The following is a 20,109-nucleotide window of genomic DNA, read 5'->3' as shown; positions in this document are numbered from 1 at the left end:
ATACTGAGTACAGACGGTAGCAGCTAACAGTCTTTGAGTACTCGCTATGCATTCTGCCTGATGATTATGCATTTATTACCTCAAGGAAATTCTATGAAGAGGTACCATTAACATGCCATTTTATAGATATGGACACCGAGGCACAGAGAGGTGAAGTGACTTGTCTGGGATCACACAGCCAGTAGTGGGAAAACTGGTTCCAGTCCATGCCCTCTATGGTGTCAGACAGATTAAGAACTCCAAATTGCAGCCAGGTAAGCGTAGGTTTGAGTCCTCAATCTGCCACTTACTTGCTGTGGGGTTTCCAGTCTGTGCCTCAGTTTCTACTTCTCAAGGAAAGGAAAAATATCATGAATAGACAGATCCTAGAAAAGAAAGCCCATATGGCTTTCAAAACACACAAAGGTGCTCCACTTCACTCATATTAAAATCAGAGCCACAATGAGGGCCATTTGGAACCTATCTGACAGGCAAAATTTGAAGTATCAGATAATACCCCGTGCACATAACCAGCGTGTAAGGAAACCTTGGTGCCCTCAGCCACTGGGGGTAGGGGTGTAAACAGGCATCTGCCCTCAGGAAGGCCAGGACACCAAGAACAAGCTACCAGAGCACACCTCTCAGACCCCCAGCCCAGCCCCAGGGGCGAATCCACAGCTGCGCTCCCAGGCACATGAAGCCCTGTTCAGAGGGCCCAAATGGCCATCTGCGGGGACATGTGCATGCCACAAAATATGACACAACCACAGTGGGCACGAGGAAGCACTCTGTGTCCTGACACAAAACTTAAGAGTGAAAAATGAAAGGGGACAGGACAGGATTCAAACATGGGAGTAAAAACATAGAGGGGAGAAGGAGTGTAGGAACCAATATAACAAGAAAGAGGAGAAACTGGGAGCAATGGCTGCCTCTGGGAGGGGTCCGCCAGCCAGAGCGGGAGAGATGGTCTTGTCATTGTATACTCTCTGTGCTATGCACAGTGCTTCAGTGATTATTTAGAATAATAATACAGGCACATGGAGCAAAACTGTGCCTTCTTAAAATTAAAATGCAGCCCTGGCCGGTTGGCTCAGCGGTAGAGCGTCAGCCTGGCGTGTGGGGGACCCGGGTTCGATTCCCGGCCAGGGCACACAGGAGAAGCGCCCATCTGCTTCTCCACCCCTCCCCCTCTCCTTCCTCTCTGTCTCTCTCTTCCCCTCCCGCAGCCAAGGCTCCATTGGGGCAAAGATGGCCCGGGCGCTGGGGATGGCTCCTTGGCCTCTGCCCCAGGCGCTAGAGTGGCTCTGGTTGCAGCAGAGCGACGCCCCAGGTGGATCCCGGTCAGGCGCATGTGGGAGTCTGTCTGACTGTCTCTCCCTGTTTCCAGCTTCAGAAAAATACAAAAAAAAAAAAAAAAAAAATTAAAATGCAGGAAAAGAGATATGAGGTCAATAACACCTCCTCCTTGGGGTCTACGGGTGGTGCCACCTTGATGTGACCACAAAGCACACCTCCAGCGCCTGAGAAGCAGGGAGCTAAGGTTAGCACTGTGTCACTAGAGGCTGGGAGCAGGTCAGGAAGAGGATGCAGCCTAGAGGAGGACAATTAACATCAGCTTACTGTGGGCCAGGCAACATGCTAAGCACATTATAGCCTTATCTCTTCCAACCCTCCAAATAGGTTATGACTGTATCTTCCTCAGGGACCCCAGCAGAAAAAAGAGGGGTCAGGCCGAGGGATATGTGTGTGGTCTATGTGGCCCTGACAGTGAAGTTGCCATTGCCCCTGAGGATGGCAGCACCCTGGGAAAGGTCAGGTCGGGACCAGAGGGCCCCATGAGACAGGCTGCAGTGAGTGGTGGCTTCTGTCATATCTACCACAGCTGGCTCCTCTGAGACTTAGGAAAGTACCCCTTCTGACCCTCCTTGCTCCCCTGACACCCTTCCTGTGGGCCAAGGCAGCTGGCAGACAAAAAGCCCCAGCCCTGGATGGGTGGCTGGGGCGGGAAGGGTCCCATTTCCCTAGCTGTGCCTTGGAAGGAGACTGTTTCCTGCTGGCTGCATCTGTGGCCACCGGGCTCGGCTGATGGGAGAAACAGCTGCTGGGGACACCCCAAGCGGTGTCTGGCCAGGAAGTCTGGCTCACTGTGAGCCAGCAGGACAAGGAGGGGTCTAGCAATAGACAAAAAAGGGAAGTGGGTTGTGGGAGGGGGCCTGAGGTAGAGACCCAGGGTCCAGAAACTACCCAGGTTGAAGAGGCCCCCAGGGAGTTTCTATCTAAAGAGCAGTTAGGTAAGAACCAATTGGACAGGAAGTAGCCTTATCAAAACCATTTCCAAATCACTGGAGGCAATCACAACAAGCAGCCCGAAAGTGTGAAGTGTAAGACCTGCCTCTAACACTTGCCTGCTGTGTGACCTTAGACAACTCACATACCTCTCTGGGTCTTAGTTTCTTCATCTCTAAAATGGGAGTGATAAAAGTACCTACCTTACAGGCTGGTGTGAAGATTAGATGAGCTAATGTGGGTAAAGTACATAGGACTCTCCTCCATCACTGCCACCCTCATCCTATCTACCCCCCTACTACTGGACTACCACAGTAGTCCAGACTCCCTGCCACTGTCCCCCACGATCTGCTCCCCACATGGCAGCCTGAGCAATCTTTACAGAAGGAAGCCAGACGTTGCTTAAAGGCCTCCAATGACTCCCCATTACATTCAAAGTGAAATCCACCCCGTCCCTCCACTTGAAAGCCCCTGTTCCACATGCCAATCCTCCGCACCTTCCTGACCGCGTTGCCTATTCTGCCACACTGGCCTCCTTAATGGCACTTGATCACCTTAAACTAATTTGAATCTCACAGCCTTTGTACTTCATTACTCACTACCTGTGCAATTCTTTCCATCTTCTTTCTAGGTGTAGCTCACTCTCACTGATCAGATGTCTCCTCAAGATAGTCCTCAATGGCTGCCCATCAGGGTCAGTCACCTCCACTGGATTCCTACAGACCCTGTGCCTCCCCTATCCCAGCCCTGACTACTCTGGGCTGTCAGTGGCAGAGGAAAAGCCTGTCTCCTTCATTTTACTACAACACAATGGGTCAGGGAAGGAGGCGTGGGGCCAGGAGCTGTGTTGGTCACCACTGGGGCCGATGGTCAGACACAGAGAGTGTAATAAGACTTTGCCTTTCCCTTTCCAACTTCACCTCCTCCTCCCTGCCTCCTTCCTGAGTCAGTATAGCTTCCTTCCCCAAATGCCAGCCCTGGGAGAAGCCCCACAGGACCGTTGGATCAAAGTTGCACTCACTGTCCTGGGTGCCCAGAATGCAAAGGTTGAAGCCCTCTGGGCTCAGCAGTATGTGTCAGGCCGCAGCTGAGCCTGTCATGTGCACAACTGTTCCCCACCAACCTGGGAGGCCATAAAATCTACCATCTCATGGCTGAGTAAATCATTTCAGCAGGGCCACAAACTTGCCCAAAGGAAGATGCAGAGTGAGGGAGCCCTCAAGTCCTGTAGGGAAGCACACTGGCACAAGCATTTAGAAAAGCAATTTGGAAGGTCCAGTGAGACATCTGCCCAAGAGAGATTCTGGCCATAGTATATAAGGAAACATCTTCTAGAAGGTTCACTGCAGCATTGTTTGTTAGAGTCCCAATGGGAAACCATCTAAATGGCCATCAAAAGGTGAACAGAAAACTCCTGTGAGGCAAAATCACACACACATACAAACACTCAACAGCAAGGAAAACCAAGGACCTGCCCAGACCTACACACATCCCACACAAAAAAATATCCAAACCCACCTGACCAGACTGGGATGCCGAGGACCCAGGTTCGAGACCCCGAGGTCGCCAGCTTGAGCGCGGGCTCATCTGGTTTGAGCAAAGCTCACCAGCTTGGACCCAAGGTCGCTGGCTCGAGCAAGGGGTTACTCGGTCTGCTGAAGGCCCGCGGTCAAGGCACATATGAGAAAGCAATCAATGAACAACTAAGGTGTCGCAATGAGCAACGAAAAACTAATGATTGATGCTTCTCATCTCTCCGTTCCTGCCTGTCTGTCCCTGTCTATCCCTTTCTCTGTCTCTGTAAAAAAAAAAAAAAAAAAAAAAAGAAAGAAATATCCAAACCCCATTGCTGAGCAGAAGAAGCAGACTGTTTATCGTGACCCCATTTACATGATCTGTAAAACTGTAAACAGGTGGTGGTCCACCCTGGCAGGCCACAAGAACCTCATACTGCAGCTGGTCCCACCCTGGACCAAGAACCAATGTCAGAATCTCTATGGCGTGCCTGGGCAACAGCGTTTTTGAAAGCTCGCTGGTGACTGCAGTCTGTAGCAATCTGCAGCCGAGTTGCGAGCCATTGCTCTAGCATTTGTGAATACAGTCAAGGACAGCAAAAAAAGGAAAGCCTGCCGAGAAATGCTTAAACCAAACTGTGGTACTAAAGCTGCCACTGGCAGGGAGGGCAGGGAGAGCCAGGAGGGGTGGACAGAGGAGTGGAGCCTTTAACTGTATCCACTATGTGTTCTCTCCCAGGCCAGATGCTGGGGTGTAGGTGTTTTGGTATATTGAACCAAAAATGTATCATAAAATGTATCATAATGAACAAAACTGGCATGTAAGAAATCTTTTGCCCAAGGTCCCACATTGGTAAATGGCAGGGCTAGAACCAGAATGTGGGTCTTCAATTCCAAGCCCCACCACTCCTTCCCTGTGCTGATCCCTGAGATGCTGAGTTAGCCTGCACCACAAGGGCCTGAGGTAGGACTGGTCTCACAAGGCTGCCCAGGGGATCTGCCCACTCAGTGGCCCTACCAGAGCCAGGGGTAGGGTAGTTGCCAGAGAAAGCCAGAGGGAGGTGAAAAGAGGACCCTCTACCATCTCTGAGGCCCTCCCTTGGTAGCAGGAGCAGCAACAGCATTAAGGCTAGTGCATACTTGGCCCTAGCCAGATGGCTCAGTGGATAGTGTCCGCCCAGTGTACAGACGTCCCAGGTTCAATCCTCGGTCAGGGCATACATAAGAAGCAACCAACCATCCTCTTCTCTTCCCGTCCTTTCCCCCCTTCTCTTTCTTCCCCTCTAGCAGCCAGTGGCTTGATTGGTTCCTTCATCATCTCCGGGTGCTGAGGATAGCTCAGTTGGTTGGAGCACATCAACCTCAGGTGCTGAGGATAGTTTGGTTGATTCAAGCATCAGTCCCAGACGCGAGTTGCCAGGTGGATCCAGTCGAGAGTTGCCAGGTGGATCCAGTCAGGGTGCATGTGGGAATTTGTCTATCTCCCTTCCTCTCAATTAAAAAAAAAAAAAAAGACTAGTGCATACTCAGCACCTGCCGTGTGCCAGGCCTTGGGCCAAGCACTGTACACTGTGCATCCTCACAGCAATCCTGTGAGGTAGCCACTATGATTATGCCCATTTTACAGAAGAGGAAACTGGGGTCCAGGAAAATTAGGCAATCTGCCCACAATCACACAGCCTGTGAGTGACAAAAGCAGGGTGTGAACCTGGCATCCTTGCTCCAGTGTCTGCTCCCTGAACTATCCCCAGAACAGCCTCATAGCTCCACAGACACAGAAAACTACTTATCTGCCCCTGCTCCACTCACCAAGCCAGGCATCCCTGTGGTCTCACACAGCCTACAATGACCAGCAAGCCCCCAACTCCATAATTATCCCCTGACCTCCACTCAAAAAGAGGATTTTTCCTTCTGCTGCTTTGTAGTTTCCCATTCTTCCTACTCATGCTTCATAACTTACCAGGGGATTTGCCCAGGGACACAGTCCCCAGCCCAGGTTGGGACACGGGGTCTGGGCACTCTCCTTGCTCCTTGAACACGTCCTTGCAGGTTATGTCACTACTGGTAGAGACGTAGCCATATATAACCAGTTAGGGGTCTCAGTCCAGTCTGTTCCCACCAAGGGACACTGAAAGCCCTTGCAGGTCAGGGGCTCTATGTGTCTTGTCCACTGCTGCTGTTCCAGCACCCAGTACAGTGCCCAACATTCAACCCCCACCAACTGAGCACCCTCTGCAGGCCCGGCAGTGCTTCAGGTGGGGATTCAGGGAACGAGCAACATGGAGCAATTCCTGCCCAAAGACGGACCCGCATTCTAGTGGGAGAGGCTGATAGCCAACAAGGTGAGGACAGAGTGAGGGTTGGGGAGAAAGCAACTGTGAAAGAAAGTGTCTGAGGGCAGGGAGAGCTGGGTGGTCCTGGTGGGGCTGTGAGTGAGTGACAAGCTTGTGAGGGGAGGCAGGTGGAGAAAGGATTCCAGGCACAGAGAACAGGAAAGTCAAAGACCTGGAGGGAGGCAAAGCCTACGGACTTGAAGAACAACAAAGAGGTCAGTAAGGTTGGACAGAAGCGAGGGATGCAGAGAGCAGTAGGAAACGAGGTGGGAGCAACTGAGGACCATAATGAGAGCTTGGGGTTTTAAGTACAGAGAACAGCAACTTTGTACAGGGTACCACCCAAGGACACACTCCCTAGCCAGAAGAAGATTAGATGCACTTGGACTCTGGGCCACCCACAAACACCCCATCTCATAGGCCCAGGGAAACCTCTCCTCCCAGTCACACCCTTCAACAAAGGCCAAACAGACAATCCTTTCCTGCTCAAGGAGTGGCCCGCCCTTGCCCAGCCCCCTACTTCCAGAAAGCAGACCTCCACCAATCTACAAAGCAGTAATCAGAAGTAGGAGCTCTGGAATTCGGACCCAGCCTGCAATCTGCCCCTGTAACTTGGCAGAAATTCTCTGAACCTCACTTTCTCTGTCTATAAAGTGGGTCTATGTATGTAGCACCCGTTTCACAAGATTGTTGTGTAATAAGACCAGGCACACAGGCACTCCACACAATGTTAGCCCTCATTAAACATTAACCAATACTATGATTATTTAAGAGGCAGCAGAGAATAGTACTCAGGGGCCAAGAACTCCAGCTTCACAACTTCTTATCAGGTGCCCTGGGCAAATCATTTAGGCTCTTAGTAATAATGGCACCAACCCCTTAAGGTTATAGTCAGGGTTCAATATGTAAAGAGTTTAGAACAGGGCCTGACATATAGTATTTTATGAGTGTTAGCTATTATTTTCATTATTTGTGGGAGGGGAGCTCCCCTCTCCCCAACCAAGAAGCACTTTTACCTCTCTCTTGGATGTCCTGTCCCTCCTCTCCAGCAATAGGTCCCACTTGGGTTTTAACTTTTGACCTTTAGGAACACGATCTGTCCCTTTGGCCACGCACCACCTTTGATCCCATAAAAGATGCCCCCGAACCTCAATCTCATTCATCTGCTCCGCTGTCTGCTGCCTTAACCTTCCGACCCACTATTCCCATGGCTGTGACCTCCGACCATCTAAGGTGTATCCATTCCTCAAATTATTAATTTTGACCCCCTTTTTTGCCACTCGCCCCAACCCCCTTTAACGTACCCTCACTTCAAATTTCGAACATTGCGCTCAACTTGGCCACGCCCCTCGGTTGGCTTGACCTTTGACCTCCTCTACAACAACCTCCCCCTCAGCATTGACCCTCGACTCCCAGAGGCGACCCGTCCCTCCACGAGTGAACTTTGACCCCAGCGACCCCGCCCCCTACTTGCGTTAACCCTCTCCCGCAGCCATTGCCTAGCCCACCCTAATCCCCTGGCCAGACCGCTTATCCTACCGGCTCAGCGTCGGAGTCGCTCGCGGCCTGGCTGCTCGGCCCGCAACTCAGCGCTCTCGCGTCGCCCTCAGCTCTCTTGCACCGCCGCCACCGCGGCCACCGCCGCCGCCATGTTGAATCCCCAACGAACATCCGGGGCTTTCCCCCTCGCCGCCCACCAGTCCCCATAGCAACCGCGCTGACCCGGCAAGAGGCAGGGCCCGCTCAGGGGCGGAGCTAGGAGCCTGGCAGCTCCCGCTCCAACCTCTGATTGGTGCAGGTTATCCAATTGGAGATCTTCGGTCAGAAAATGCCAAGCCAGGATTGGGAAATTTGGAAAGGGTGCGGGAAAGCCCACTCGAGTTCTTAAAGGGGAAATGACTACGTATTCTTTTGTAACTGTCATTCCCACCTTCCTCCGGAAGAAGATAGGGAGCGCTAGGCAGTAACGGACAATAATGACCAGAAACAGTTCTTAGACACTTACTGTCAGTCAGCCCAGTGCTTTACTTGTATTGTCTTGCTGAATACTCACTACAACCCGATTGTATTATTTATAACCGTTTTACAGATAAACTGAGACCCAAAGGGATGAGCGCTGATTTGGGATTGCAGAAAGTAAATAATGAGTTTTGGACCACAGTCTGTCTTGTCTGTCTGAATCCGGGACCTTTACCTGGAACCAAGACACTATCTGATCTTACTCTTTTAAGAAAATTTTTAAAAGTAATTTATTATATATGTAGACATATATATAAAATCCAAAAAGAAACCCAAAACAAAACAGAAAACCCGCACCAGAAACCATAAACTAAACTCAGACCTTTTTTTAATTAAGATTTTATTTATTGCCTGACTAGGCAGTGGCACAGTGGATAGAGTGTGGGACTGGGATGCAGAAGACCCAGGTTCAAATCCTCAAGATCGATGGCTTGAGTAGGCTCATCCAGCTTGAGCGTGGGATCATAGACATGACCCCAAGGTCCTTGGCTTAAGCAAGGGGTCACTTACTCTGCTGTAGCCTCCACCCCCCATCAAGGCACGTATTAGAAAGCAATCAATGAACAACTAAGGTGCGGCAACAAAGAATTAATGCCTCTCATCTCTCTCCCTTCCTGTCAGTTCCTATCTGTCCTGCTCTCTGTCTCTCTCTCTGTCACAAAAAATAATTTTTTTTATTGATTGATTTTAGAAAGAGGAGAAAGAAAGAAAGATGAAGGGGAGTGAAGAGCTGGAGGCATCCGCTCATAGTTGCTTCTCACATGTGCCTTGACCCAGCAAGCCCAGGGTTTGCAAACCAGCAACCTCACCATTCCCAGTCAACGTTTTATCCACTGTGCCGTCACAAGTCAGATAACTTTTTCTATGATTTCATTCACTGGACTCCAGCCTCTTTACTCTTCCAGAAAAATATCAGGTGCTCTCTCACTTCAAGGTCTTTGCATGGACTGTTCCCTCTGTCTGGAACACATTCTTCCCCCAGGTATCCTTATGGCTTGGCTCCTTCCTGCTCCTCTTTCAGGGATTTACTCAAATGTCACCTTACCAATGAGACTATTCATCCCCACCCTAACTAAAGCACCAAACATCCTTCTCACATACTAGTAAAGACCTTACCTTGTCTGCTTTTTTCTTATTTTCTGTTGCTCAAATCACCTTTTAAAATACTAAACAGGCCTGACCTGTGGTGGTGCAGTGGATAAAGCGTTGACCTGGAAATGCTGAGGTCGCCGGTTCGAAACCCTGGGCTTGCCTGGTCAAGGCACATATGGAAGTTGATGCTTCTAGCTCCTCCCCCCTTCTCTCTCTCTGTCTCTCTCTCCTCTCTCTCCCTCTCTGTCTCTCTCTGTCCTCTCTAAAAATGAATAAATAAAATAAAATAATTTAAAAATAAAAATAAAATACTAAACAATTAGCTAGTTGTAGTTATTGTTTTTAAGTTGTCTCCCCTGCTGGAATGTCAGCTCCATGAGAATGTGGATTTTTGTTCACTGTGCATGCCCAGCATTCTGGCATTATTGGCATGTAGATGCTCAATAAACATTTGTTGAATGGGTGGTTGGATGAATTGTCATTCCATCTCCTCAGAGATACTTTTAAATGTTTAGTGCATTTCCCCTGCCACAGCACAGTGTTTAGCACATCGTAGGCATTTAATTAATGTCTGCAAAAGCAATGAATAAATGAATGACTGCACAGAATCATTTGTTTTGTACTTTTACTTACATTTTTAAACAGACCCAGAAACACACATTTATAAAGAATTTTTTAATTTTTTTACAGAAAACAAACTGATGATTGCCAGATGGGAGTAGGATTGGGGACTGGGTGAAAAAGGTGGAGGGATTAAGAAGCATATATTGGTAGGTAGAAAATAGTCATGGGGATGTAGAGTACAGCATAGGGAATATAGTCAATGATATTGTAATAACTATGTATGGTGCCAGTGGGTACTGAAGTTATTGAAGGGATCATTTGGTGAGTTATATAAATGTCTAGCCACTATGCTGTACACCTGAAACTAATATAATAACAAATAACCAATATAATAAATGAATATAATAATAACTATTAATGATATATTTTTAAAATTAAAAAATATAAAAAAATAATAATGAATTTTTTTGTATCCTTTAAAAACAAGATTCTAATATCACCAGTATCTTCCCATGCCATTAGGATTCTTTAAGACCATTAATTTTATTTGGGGAGACACTAGAATCTATGTAAACACAATAAATTAAAATCAATAATAAAATAATAATAATAGCCCTGGCCGGTTGGCTCAGTGGTAGAGCGTCGGCCTGGCGTGCAGAAGTCCCGGATTCGATTCCTGGCCCAGGGCACACAGGAGAAGCGCCCATCTGCTTCTCCACCCCTCCCCCTCTCCTTCCTCTCTCTCTCTCTCTCTCTCTTCCCCTCCCGCAGCCGAGGCTCCACTGGAGCAAGGATGGCCCGGGGCGCTGGGGATGGCTCCTTGGCCTCGGCCCCAGGCGCTAGAGTGGCTCTGGTCGCAACAGAGCAACGCCCGGAGGGGCAGAGCATCGCCCCCTGGTGGGCAGAGCGTCGCCCCCTGGTGGGCGTGCCAGGTGGATCCTGGTCGGGCGCATGCGGGAGTCTGTCTGACTGTCTCTCCCCATTTCTAGCTTCAGAAAAATACAAAATTAAATAAATAAATAATAATAATAATAATAATAATAATAATAAAAGATATTTGACTTAAAAAAAAAGACCATTAATTTTAATGGCCGCATGGTATTGGCAGAAAAATAGACACTCAGACCAATGGAACAGAATAGAAAGTCCAGAAATAAAACCACATATATATAGTCAAATAATTTTTGATAAAGGGGCCAAGAACACACAGTGGAGAAAAGAAAGCCTCTTAAATAAATGGTGCTGGGAAAACTGGAAAGCCACATGCAAAAGAATGAAACTGGACTACAGTTTGTCCCCTGTACTAAAATTAACTCAAAATGGATCAAAGATCTAAACATAAGACCTGAAACAATAAAGTACATAGAAGAAGACATAGGTACTAAACTCATGGACCTGGGTTTTAAAGAGCATTTTATGAATTTGACTCCAATGGCAAGAGAAGTGAAGGCAAAAATTAATGAATGGGACTACATCAGACTAAGAAGTTTTTGCTCAGCAAGAGAAATTGATAACAAAATAAACAGAAAGCCAACTAAATGGGAAATGATATTTTCAAACAACAGCTCAGATAAGGGCCTAATATCCAAAATATACAAAGAACTCATAAAACTCAACAATAAACAAACAAACAATCCAATAAAAAAATGGGAAGAGGACATGAACAGACACTTCTCCCAGGAGGAAGTACAAATGGCCAACAGATATATGAAAAGATGCTCATCTTCTTTAGTTATTAGAGAAATGCAAATCAAAACTGCAATGAGATACCACCTCACACCTGTTAGATTAGCTATTATTAACAAGACAGGTAATAGCAAATGTTGGAGAGGCTGTGGAGAAAAAGGAACCCTCATACACTGTTGGTGCGAATGTAAAGTTGTACAACCATTATGGAAGAAAGTATGGTGGTTCCTCAAAAAACTGAAAATAGAATTACCTTATGACCCAGCAATCCCTCTACTGGGTATATACCCCAAAAACTCAGAAACATTTATACGTAAAGACACATGCAGCCCCATGTTCATTGCAGCATTGTTCACAGTGGCCAGGACATGGAAACAACCAAAAAGCCCGTCAATAGATGACTGGATAAAGAAGATGTGGCACATATACACTATGGAATACTACTCAGCCATAAGAAATGATGACATCGGATCATTTACAGCAAAATGGTGGGATCTTGATAACATTATACGAAGTGAAATAAGTAAATCAGAAAAAAATAGGAACTGCATTATTCCATACGTAGGTGGGACATAAAAGTGAAACTAAGAGACATTGATAAGAGTGTGGTGGTTACGGGGAGAGGGGGGAAAGGGAGAGGGAAAGGGGGAGGGGGAGGGGCACAAAGAAAACTAGATAGAAGGTGACAGAGGACAATCTGACTTTGGGTGATGGGTATGCAACATAATTGAAAGACAAGATAACCTGGACTTGTTGATCTTTGAATATATGTATCCTGATTTATTGATGTCGCCTCATTAAAAAAATAAAATTATAATTAAAAAAATGTTAATGGCTGCATAAGATGCCATTGTATCAATAAACTCTAATTTATTTAACCATTTTTTCTTGTTGAACATCTAAGCTGTGATAAATATTTTGCTGTTACTAATAATCTCTCCCCACAAAGACTCCAAGCAGCCAAATATTTGTGCACATCGATAATTTGAAAAGATTACCACAAATGGAACTACTGGGTCAAAAGAAATATACATCTTTAAGATTTAACAATAGTAGCAGTTTTCATATTTCTGGCATTTTAATGTAATTTTTGTGTAATTTTAACAATAAGGGCTATGACTATTGCTGTTTCACAGAGGAGGAAACTGAGGTTTACAAAAGTAACTTCATCTGTTCCAAGTCACATTTGACTCCCAGGAGCTCACTAACTGCCCTCTGCTGCCCTCCCACGGCCTAGGACACATATTGCCAAATTGTATTCACACTCCCACCAGCATTCAGAGGGAATGTTCCCTTTAAAGCAGTGGTAGTCAACCTGGTCCCTACCGCCTACTAGTGGGCGTTCCAGCTTTCATGGTGGGTGGTAGTGGAGCAACCAAAGTATAAATAAAAAGATAGATTTAACTTTAGTAAGTTGTTTTATAAAGATTTATTCTGCCAAACAGTGAAAATCTGACATAAAGTACTTGGTAAGTAATTATTATTATATCCTTTAACTTGCTGTAACTCTGCTTTATAAATTTTATAAAGTAAAGTTACTTCCCTACTTTATAAATCACCATTACTGTGGAACCGGTGGGCGGTTAGAAAATTTTACTACTAAGAGAGATACAAAAGTGGGCGGTAGGTATAAAAAGGTTGACCACCCCTTTAAGTATCCTCGCCAGCATTAAACATTCTTGGTTTTGTGCACTTTTGAAATCTTACATAGTTTCTGATTAAAAAAAAAATCAAGACTAGTAACTGAGACAACAGCACTTTTTTCAGGTCACAGCGAGGACCTGAGGAAAGAGGGCCAGGTGTAGCCTTTGCCTCTTCAATGACTTACACAAATTGCAAGGCATTAGGCTCTAGAACAGGGGTCCCCAAACTTTTTACACAGGGGGCTAGTTCACTGTTCCTCAGACCATTGGAGGGCCAGACTATAAAAAAAAACTATGAACAAATCCCTATGCACACTGCACATATCTTATTTTAAAGTAAAAAGACAAAACGGGAACAAATACAATATTTAAAATAAAGAACAAGTAAATTTAAATCAACAAACTGACCAGTATTTCAATGGGAACTATGGGCCTGCTTTTGTCTAATGAGATGGTCAATGTCCGGTACCATATTTGTCACTGTTAGCCTAACAAGTGATATGATGTGCTTCCGGAGCCGTGAGGCGTGCATCCCGTGTCACCAGAAGTAGTACTGTACGTGAGCGACGCTGCACTTTGTGGTACTGCCACATACACTACTCTCACTGACCACCAATAAAAGAGGTACTCCTTCCGGAAGTGTGGTGGGGGCCGGATAAATGGCCTCAGGGGGTCGCTTGCAGCCCGCAGGCCGTAGTTTGGGGACCCCTGCTCTAGAACCTGTTTTTAGGGAAGCACTATTGTAATGTAGTTGGGGATCTCGGTCAGAGATCAGACCTCTGGAACAAACCTGGTGACAGACCTGCTCCAACAGCTTACTTAGGATCGGTGCTCAGGCCCTCTTACTTTGGGATTCTGGGAGAGAAAAATCAGCCCAAACAACCTACAGAGAAGGCTTCCTGGAGGTAGTGCTGAGGAGGTGACTCCGAAAGGATGGAAGCAGGAAAAAAAGGGGAGGCAGACTTAGCTTATAAAAATGATACATTTTAATTCATCAAGGAAAAAGATGGCAGTAAGAATGGCAAGCAAGGCTTTCTGTTCATCACATGTAAAGAGCATTTAAAAATAAATGTGAATGGTGAACAAACAATAGAAAAATAGGCAAAGGACATGAACAAAAATTAAAAATACAAACAACAGATAAGAAAAAAATGGAGTTGGCAAGCAAGAAATTAATGAAATGATTATTGTTAAAAAAGAAAGAGTAACAGCCAAAATGGAGTTACTTTTGCTAAACCAGCCACCAAACCAAAACTTAATAATTAACCTAATTGCAGTTTCAGCCTCTCCCATGAGTGGAGTTTTAAACCAATCAGTAAGGAATTTCTTGACCAATACTAGTGAGGTAATCTGCCTGATAAAAACCCTGGCCTTCCCCTAAGGGAAGATTACCTTGCCTGAAAAAAATCCACTCTTTTCTTAGTTTCACCCTCTTTCTGCCTATTAAAACCTTCCATTTTGTACAACTCCATGGAGCTTCCTTCCAGTTGTTATATGGGATGCTGTCTGATTCATGAATCACTTAATAAAGCCAATTAGATTCTCAAATTCTTTCAGTTGAATTTTGTTCTAATACTATTAAACAGATATTTTATTTTAATCTCTTAGAAAACTATTTTTAAATATTAGAATTGAGTCCTGGCCAGTTGGTTCAATGGTAGAACATCAGCCTGGCATGTGGAAGTCCCAGGTTCAATTCCCAGTCCCAGTCAGGGCACACAGGAGAGGCGACCATCTGCTTCTCCACCCCTCCACCTCCCCCTTCTCTTTCTCTCTCTCTCTCTTCTCCTCCTGCAGCCAATGGTTCTATTAATTCATATACATTGGCCCCTGGTGGCCAGAGCATCCATCCCAGATGGGGGTTGCCAGGTGGATCCTGGCCCTGCCACATGCTGAAGTCTATCTTTGTAGACTTACAAATAAATAAATAAATAAATAAATAAATAAATAAATAAATAAATAAATACTAGAATCAGTGCTGATGAAATACTAGATAACAGCCATTCCCATACCCCTCTTGTACCACTGCTCAGGGGCAGGCTTTCGGCAATATTCATCAAAAGACTTAACAGTGCTATCTACCCTATGATATAGCAATTCTACTTCTAGGAATTGTTTTTCAATGAAAAGATAGACAAAGTTGTAAGCTATTCATCATTAGTGTTTTTTTAATAAGAATTTTAAAAATCACCATTGTTTTGCCTGACCAGTTGGTGGCGCAGTGGATAAAGCATTGGACTGGGAAACGGAGGACCCAGGTTCAAAACCCCAGGATCACCGGCTTGAGAATGAGCTCACCAGCTTGAGTCCAAGGTTGCTGGCTTGAGCAAGGGGTCACTTGCTCTGCTGTAGCCCCCCTCCGTGCCCCCAGTCAAGGCACATATGAGAAAGCAGTCACTGAATAACTAAGGAGCTGCAACGAAGAATTGATGCTTCTCATCTCCCTTCCTGTCTGTCTATCCCTATTTGTCACTCTCTCTGACTAAAAAACACACACACACAAAAAAAAAACATTATTTTTTTATTCTGATGTATTATACTGTACTTAAAAATTCCCCTATCTTGCCTGACCAGGCAGTGGCGCAGTGGATAGAGCATCGGACTGGGATGCGGAAGACCCAGGTTTGAGACCCTGAGCTCTCCAACTTGAGCGCAGGCTTATCTGGTTAGAGCAAAAGCTTACCAGCTTGAGCACAAGGTCGCTGGCTCGAGCAAGGGGTTACTCAGTCTGCTGAAGGCCCGCGGTCAAGGCATATATAAGAAAGCAATCAATGAACAGCTAAGATGTTGCAACACGCAACGAAAATCTAATGATTGATGCCTCTCATCTCTCCGTTCCTGTCTGTCTGTCCCTGTCTATCCCTCTCTCTGACTCTCTGTCTCTGTAATAAAATAAAATATTCCCCTATCTTTACAGATTTAGGTTGCTTCCAATTTTTTCACTGTTCTCTAAGCAGAACCTCTCTAAACACTATATGATCTTATCAAATTCTCATTACTTATCTATAAGATGAGATTCTTAGCACCATTTAATAGACAAGAAAACGGAGGCATAGGAGTAGGGTGGTAGGTGGAGCAAAGTCCCACCACCCCTAAGCAGCTTTGCTAGAATTTTAATCAGAAAGTCTGAATTCAAAGCTGCTGCTCTTAAAGATTGCTCAAATTCATTCAATCAATATATTAATTGAATGCAATCTATGTGCAAAGCATGTTGAAAATGATTTAACTACAAGCAGTTATTGAGTATTTTCTATATGGCCAGCCCTTTACTACTTCATTTCATTTCCACAACAGCCCAATGCACTATTGTTATCTCCAACAAATGTGCAAACTGAGGCAGAGAGGTTAAGTAACTTCTCCAAAGCCACACAGGCATCCTAGCTTCAGGGCCTAGGTTCTTAACTATTTCTCTTTTTCAGAGGACAGATGCTTGAGAGATAGATGAGCAAACAATGAACAAATAAATAACATTACATAAAACAAGGGGATTGCAGAGTTCAAAACATGTCATGGAATATATCCATGTAGCCACAGAATGCAGAGGACACAGACCCAGCAATCCCACTCCTAAGTATTTACTCAAGAGAAATAAAAACATACACAGAGTAGGCAAATGTAGGTCTACGGTTGTAAGTACACAAAACACAAGTGTAGCATGTAGACTATAAGAATGTGTTAAATAATGAAGGCCAGCAATTTGAGCGCTTGAATTATATCTAAGTGCACTGTGACATCGTGTGTGTTTTTTTTGAGTTAACAAAGCTATTATTAACACTACATGATCTTATCTAATAAGCACAACCTGCATATCTTTTCTCATAAGAAACAATTGTAAACCTACTTTTGCCCATCCTTGTGTACACAACTTGTACAGGAATGTTTATAGCAATTGTTTTCATAATTGCGCCAAACTGGAAACAACCCAAAATGTCCTTCAACTGGTTAACAGATAATTACACTGCAGTAGATCTATTCTGTGGAACACTACTCAGCAATAAAAAGCAACTACCGACAAGCAGGACAACATGGATAGATTACAAATGTATTCGGCTGGTTAAAAGCAGCCAGTCTCAAAGGGCTGCATACTATCTGATTGTATTGATAGCATTCTGGGAAGGGTAAATCTATAGTGACAGAGAGCAGATTGGGGACAGAGGGCAGGGTTCATGGCAAAGAGCAGTAGAGAAAGTAGGGTGATAGAAATACTCTGAACCTTGATTGTGGTGGTGATTTCATGGGAATGCACAGCTGTCAAAACTCAAATTGTACACTTTCAAAAGGTGAAGTTAATTGTATTAAATGACATCTTAATGAAGTTATATTGTAGTTAAACATTTTTTGAATGCAATAAAATGACGTTACAGTTAAACATTTTTTAAAAGGGACTTCAGTTAATAGTAATGTATTGATAGTGGTTTCTTAATTGTAACAAATGTATTCTACTAAGGTGAAAATTTTAATAATAGAAGAACGGGGTGTGGGGTTTTTGAGAACTCTGTACTGTCTTTGAAATTTTTCTGTAAGTCTCAATCTGTTCAAAAATAAAGTTTATTTTTTTATTGCTGCTTTTAGAAAGACAGAGGAGAAAGAGAGAGAGAAGCATTCACTTTTTATTCCACTTAGTTGTGCATTCATTGGTTGCTTCCCATTTGTGCCCTGACCGGGATCAAACTACCACCTTGGTGTATTGAGAGGACGCTCTAACCAGCTGAGCTAACCAGCCAGGGCTAAAGTTTATTTTTTAAAGTGAAAATAGAAACAGAATGGAGATGATATTATGCCCATGTTAATTTTGATGGGAAAGAAAAAAACAGTTACAAACTCACCCATATCATATGATAGTATTTTCTTTCTTTTTTAAAAATTGAGACATAATTGACATATAACGTTATATTAGTTTCAGGTGTACAACATAATAAATATTTGTATATATTGCAACTGAGAAATATGGAACACTTCACAAGTTTGCATGTCATCCTCATGCAGGCCATGCTAATTTTCCCTGTATCACTCCAATTTTAGTACATGTGCTGCCAAAGCGAGCATGATAGCATCTACATGTTTGTTTGTTTGGTTTTCAATCAAGGTTTCTAAGGAAAAATAGTAAAATGCTCAAAGTTAAAAGCTGTTAGGAATGGGACAGTCAAAAAATTTCTGGTTCTATTTTATTTATTTATTTATTTGTTTGTCTTTGCATAGTTTAGATTTGTTTATTCAACAATGAGTGTTATTTTCTCTCCTGAAGAAAAATAAGGATATTATCATTTTTAAAGAAATTGCTGCAATGAAGTAGCAAAGATCTGGAAGGAGGTCTTGGAAGGTGAGGAGGGGGCTGAGAGGTGTGGCTACTGCCCAGGAAGTAGGGACCCCCCGCAGAACTCAGAGCGCATCTGTCTCCTCATGTATACATGTAGGAGGGTTCAGAGACGAATCTTCACCCTCTCCATGTCCTTTGTCCTCAATTCCCTCCACTGTCTCCCTGGCTCACACCTAGGGTTGCCATAAAAATATAGGGTATCCAATTAAAATTGAATTTTAGACAAACCCAAGTCATTTTTTTGGATAGTGTATCCCATGCAATATTTGGGACATACTTATACTCAAAATGTATTTATTGTCTGAAATTCAAATAGAACTGGGCATCTCCTATTTTACCTGGCATTCGTACTTGCTCCACACCAGCCACCCTGGCCTCATGGCTGTTCCTCAAACACACAGGCTCAGTCCTACCTCAAGGCCTTTACGCCCACTGGCCCCTCTGCTTGGATCACTCTTCTAGGTCTTTGCTTTGACCGACTTATCTTTTGATTCAAACTTTACCTCCTTAGGGGGGCCTTCCCTGTATATCATATCTAAAGCAACTTTACTATCCCACACTGGAATTATCATGTGACAGTATGTTTTTTTTCAGAGGTTCTTCTTTACCTCACTGGGTAGAATTTAAGCTTCACAAGCGGAGAAATCTGGGCCACCATGGTACTTCCAGCATTTGAATTATAACAGGTGCGTAGGTCTCTCCTGGTTCTTAGTCACAATCAACAGAAACCGTTTCTGACTGATCGGAGCAATGGAGGACTTGAGAAAATAAAATTTGTTAGTGAATGAATCCAGAGATGTGCAGCTTCACCCTCCTTGTCTCCTCACGGACCCCCAGCCATCCCACGAGCTCTCCCCTGGGCCCCGTTGCTGCTTCTGGGAGCACTTGCCCCAGTCCTGCTAGGCAGGCCTCTGTGTAGCCTCCAAAAGCTTAGCTCTGCTTTGTCTTCCAGTGGCCTCAAGGTCTCTAGCCTGGCAACCTGTCACTCCCTGTGCATGTCACATGTCACAGGTGTTGCAATCTGCTGTACGTGCCTGTCTCCTGCATGCTAAGCAGTGGGATCCCTAAGGGTGGGGCCTTTATCTGATTCACCTAAATCATCATCATCCCTACTCTTTGTTACCTGCTCCCTCAATGCCAGGTGCTGTATTAAGCCTTTTGCCTTCATTTCTCCTTATTTCAGTCAACCAACTACTATTCTGTCAAACAACAACAATGAGCAACTAGTGTGTATTGGGTACTGGGGCTGCAGAAATCCCTGTATCCTGGCTCACATTCTGATGGAGGAAACAAAGAATACATAATTAAACATGTATCTATATATCAGGTCCATAGTCTAAATGGCCTGAAGGAAAATAAAGCAGGAAAAGGGGACGGGAATAGGGGTGGAATGCTGCTTTAAACATGTGCTCGTGGAAGGCCTCACTGGAAAGGCGAGATTTGATCAGAGGCCTGAAGGAGTGGGAGGGGACCCTGTGAGTACCTGGGGGCCAAGTCCCAGGCCCAGGGAACAGCTAGTGCAAACCCTGGAGGGTAACCTGATAGATCTGAGGCCATGATGGCTGAAGCAGAGTGGGCAAAGGAGACCAGTGGGAGATTAGGGCAGGGAAGTGTTGGGGGCAGATTGTATTGGAGGGGCCACAGGGAGGACTATTGCTTTTCCCCCAAATGAATTG

The 20,109-nt window shown here is 44.9% G+C and overlaps 1 protein-coding gene, 1 long non-coding RNA gene and 1 other non-coding gene across 3 annotated transcripts in view; 1 reads left to right on the top strand and 2 right to left on the bottom strand.

Annotated features, from left to right (window-relative positions):
- PAK4 (p21 (RAC1) activated kinase 4) overlaps positions 1 to 7,826 on the bottom strand; it is a 52,343-nt gene extending 44,517 nt beyond the window's left edge. Inside the window, exon 1 of the mRNA XM_066348233.1 lies at positions 7,652 to 7,826. The gene's annotated coding sequence lies outside the window, so the exon portion shown is untranslated. The remainder of the gene's footprint in view (positions 1 to 7,651) is intronic.
- Positions 1 to 16,004, top strand: part of LOC136380466 (uncharacterized) — a 39,547-nt gene extending 23,543 nt beyond the window's left edge. The window contains exon 4 of the long non-coding RNA XR_010746952.1: positions 15,691 to 16,004. This is a non-coding gene — a long non-coding RNA (uncharacterized lncRNA). The remainder of the gene's footprint in view (positions 1 to 15,690) is intronic.
- A 2,053-nt stretch (positions 16,005 to 18,057) lies between these two features.
- On the bottom strand, positions 18,058 to 18,162 carry LOC136381616 (U6 spliceosomal RNA). Its single transcript, XR_010747108.1, has one exon. It is a non-coding gene; the product is annotated as a U6 spliceosomal RNA (small nuclear RNA).
- Positions 18,163 to 20,109: the final 1,947 nt, after the last annotated feature.

This window comes from Saccopteryx leptura, chromosome 9, assembly GCF_036850995.1.
Source record: "Saccopteryx leptura isolate mSacLep1 chromosome 9, mSacLep1_pri_phased_curated, whole genome shotgun sequence".
Taxonomy (NCBI): Eukaryota; Metazoa; Chordata; class Mammalia; order Chiroptera; family Emballonuridae; genus Saccopteryx; species Saccopteryx leptura.
The sequence above is the reverse complement of the archived record's forward strand: the minus strand, read 5'-3'. Positions and strand labels throughout refer to the sequence as shown.